The sequence below is a fragment of the Rhinopithecus bieti genome, unplaced genomic scaffold (assembly GCF_001698545.2).
Source record: "Rhinopithecus bieti isolate Rb0 unplaced genomic scaffold, ASM169854v2 scaffold_1012, whole genome shotgun sequence".
In the NCBI taxonomy this organism is placed as follows: domain Eukaryota; kingdom Metazoa; phylum Chordata; class Mammalia; order Primates; family Cercopithecidae; genus Rhinopithecus; species Rhinopithecus bieti.
Genome location: NW_016803312.1, coordinates 2,652,254 through 2,656,388, shown reverse-complemented (window position 1 = coordinate 2,656,388; position 4,135 = coordinate 2,652,254).

Sequence of the window (4,135 nt, the reverse complement as noted above, 5' to 3'; positions counted from 1 at the left end):
TCCGGCCACTGCACTCCAGCCTGGGCAACAGAGCGAGACTCCGTCTCAACAACAACAACAAAAATAAATAAAAAATAGAAATACAAATATTAGCTGGGCGTGGTTGCGTCCACCTGTAATCCCAGCTACTTAGGAGGCTGAGGCAGGAGAATCATTTGAACCCGGGAGGTGGAGGTTGCCGCAAGTTGAGATTGTGCCACTGCACTCCAGCCTGGGCGACAGAGTGAGACTGTCTCAAAAAAAAAAAAAGAAAAGATATGTGAAAGGTGAGTGCCAGAGACTCAAAGAGGTCAAGAACAACCAGCATCTCTTCCAGTTTTTTGAGATTTTGAGCTTTAATTAATCAATTAATTATTTTTAGAGAAAGGGTCTTGTTCTGTTGCCCAGGCTGGGTGCAGTGGTGCAATCATAATCCATTGTGATCTCAGAATCCTTCCTTCACTCAAGTGGTCCTCCTGTCTCAGCCTCCTGAGGAGCTGGGACTACAGGTGCACACCTCCTTACCTAGCTAAATTATTTTTGTTTTTCTTAATAGAGACAGGGTCTGTCTGTGTTGCTTAGTTGCATAAGTCTCAAACTTCTGGCCTCAAGTGGTCCTCCTCCCTTTTTAATTAAAAACAATTCAAAATGCCAACAATTGGGCCGGGCGCGGTGGCTCCCGCCTGTAATCCCAGCACTTTGGGAGGCTGAGACGGATGGATCACGAGGTCAGGAGATCGAGACCATCCTGGCTAACACGGTGAAACCCCATCTCTACTAAAAAAATACAAAAAAACTAGCCAGGCGAGGTGGCAGGCGCCTGTTATCCCAGTTACTCAGGAGGCTGAGGCAGGAGAATGGCGTAAACCCGGGAGGCGGAGCTTGCAGTGAGCTGAGATCCGGCCACTGCGCTCCAGCCTGGGCAGAGCGAGACTCCGTCTCAAAAAAAAAAAAAAAAAAGATTAAAAAAAAAAAAAGCACAAATCAGAAGGAAAATTTTGATAAACTTGACTCTATTAAAGCTTACAATTTTGTATAATAAAGAGATACTTAAACCACATTAAAAACAAGCCAGACCAGGCACCATGGCTGAAGCCTGTAATCCCAGCACTTTGGGAGGCCAATGTGGGCAGATCATTAGAGCTCAGGATTTCGAGGTCAGCCTGGGAAACATGGTGAAACCCCATCTCTACAAAAAAATGCAGAAAACAGCCAGGCATGGTAGTGCACGCCTGTAATTCCAGCTACTGGGGAGGCTGAAATGGGAGGATCACTGGAGCCCAAAAGTGAAGGCTGCAGTGAGCCAAGATTGTATCACTGCACTCCAGCTTGGGTGACAGAGCAAGGCCCTGTCTCAAAAAAAAAAAAAAAAAAAAAAAAGCCACAGAATGAGAGTAGATAGTCACACCGCAAATAACCAACAAAGGAGGAACACTTTCTAGAATACGTAAAGAACTAAAAATCAATAAAAAATACATCCAATCAAAAAATGACAAAGTTATGAACAGGGAATTCACATAAGAAGCCATCTAGGCCGGGCGCCGTGGCTCAAGCCTGTAATCCCAGCACTTTGGGAGGCTGAGACGGGCGGATCACGAGGTCAGGAGATCGAGACCATCCTGGCTAACACGGTGAAACCCCATCTCTACTAAAAAAATACAAAAAACTAGCCGGGCGAGATGGCGGGCGCCTGTAGTCCCAGCTACTTGGGAGGCTGAGGCAGGAGAATGGCGTAAACCCGGGAGGCGGAGGTTGCAGTGAGCTGAGATCCGGCCACTGCACTCCATCCTGGGCGACAGAGCGAGACTCCGTCTCAAAAAAAAAAAAAAAAAAAAAAAAAAAACCCAACAAATTTTGAAAAAAAAAAAAGAAGCCATCTAAGTTGCTAATAAATACATGAGGCCGGGTGCGGTGGCTCGTGCCTGTAATCCCAGCACACTGGGAGGTGGGGGTAGGGTGTGGATCACCTGAGGTCGGTAGTTCAAGACCAGCCTGACCAACATGGAGAAACCCCATCTCTACTAAACATACAAGATTAGCCAGATGTGGTGGCGCATGCCTTTCGTAATCCCAGCTACTTGGGAGGCTGAGGCAAGAGAATCATTTGAAGCTGAGAGGCAGAGGTTGCAGTGAGCTGAGATTGTGCCATTGGACTCCAGTCTGGGTGACAAGAGTGAAACCCTGTCTCAAAAAATAATAATAATAAAATAATAGATAAAATAAATAAATAAATACATGAAAAGATGCTCAACCTCACCAGTAATCAGGAGAATGCAAGTTAAAACTAGATATCACTTTACAGCCACCACACTGGCAAAAATTAAGTCCAGTGAGTCTTGACCACATATTGTGAGGAACATGGGGAAATCAGAGCTCTCTTATGCTCAGGGCAGGACTGTAAATTAGTAAAGCTGTTTTGGAGGGCAATTGGATACTTTCTAGTAAAGGTGAAGACACATATATCCTCTGATTCATTAGTGCCACTCGTAGGTGGATGTTTGTGCACAGAGATGCATGCAAGGATGTTTGTAATAGCAAAAAATCTGAAATAAATTTGCATTCAAAAAGGAGAAGGCTGGGCATGGTGGCTCACGCCTGTAATCCCAGCTCTTTGGGAGGCCAAGGCTGGCGGATCACTTGAGATCAGGAGTTCAAGACCAGCCTGACCAACATGGAGAAACCCCGTCTCTACTAAAAACACAAAATTAGCCTGGTGTGGTGGTGTATACCTGTAATCCCAGCTACTCGGGAGGCTGAGGCAGGAGAATTGCTTGAACCTGGGAGGCAGAGATTGCGATGAGCCAAGATCATGCCACTACACTTCAGCCTGGGCAACAAGAACGAAACTCAAAAAAAAAAAAAAAAAANCCCAGCTACTCAGGAGGCTGAGGCAGGAGAATTTCTTTCTTTTTTTTTTTTTCAGACAAAGTCTCACTCTTGTCACCCAGGCTGGAGTGCAATGGCACGATCTTGGCTCACTGCAACCTCCACCTCGCGGGTACATGCCATTCTCCTGCCTCAGCCTCCCGAGTAGCTGGGATTACAGGTGCATGCCACCACGCCTGGCTAATTTTTGTATTTTAAGTAGAGACAGGGTTTTACCATGTTGGCCAGGCTGGTCTCAAACTCCTGACCTCAGGTGATCCGCCCACCTCGGCCTCCCAAAGTGGTGGGATTATAGGCGTGAGCCACCTCGCCCGGCAGAGGCAGGAGGATTTCTTGAACCCGGGAGGTGGAGGTTGCAGTGAGCTGAGATCCGGCCACTGCTGTTTAGCCTCAGTGACAGAATGAAACCCTGTCTCAAAAAAAAAAAAAAAAAAAAAAGAAGAAAGATGAGGATAATAAATAAATAATGGTAGAAGTAAAAAATAGGTTTCAACTCTCTCAGAGCCCCCACATCTGGATTGCAGGGACCATTTCTCATTTTGGATGTCATTCAGGTTTGACCTCCTTTGCTGGAATTTCTCTGAGCACAGCCAGTCCTCCGTCCTGTGAGGTGCTCTGTTTTCTTTAAAGAGAGCGAGGAGAATGTTTCCATTTCGATGCTTGGCAGGGGGGTCCAAGCAGCAGATGGATTGTTGTACTTGAGCATGAAGATCCTTTCCACACTGAAGATTCTGTGATTCATTTGGCGTGGGGGGTGGGGGCTCCCCTAACCATTTGTTGGTGGTAATTTCCTTGGCCCAGTCTGGCTTCTTGTTGATTCTGCTTTTCTGAATATTACTCAAATCCATCCACATTTGTCCTTCTCCACAAATTTAACTTTCATTCACATTCCATTTGTCTGAATGACCGACAGTGGTCTCCTAACTGAAGTCTTGGCTTCCCTACTCTGTACCTACCCTCTTACACCTCTGCCCCAAGTTACCATCTTGAAGTACAGCTCAGATAAAGCCACACCCATCTGAAAACCTGGAGGTGCCCGGCCCTAATCCTTTTTTTTTTCTTTTCTTTTTTGAGGTGGAGTCTTGCTCTGTCACCCAGGCTGGAGAGAAGTGGCCCAATCTCAGCTCACTGCAACCTCCGCCTCCTGGGTTCAAGTGATTGAACCCAGGAGGATTCAATCCTCAGGTGGATCACCTGAGGTTAGGAGTTTGAGACCAGCCTGACCAACATGGTGAAACCGCGTCTCTACTAAAAATACAAAATTTGCTGG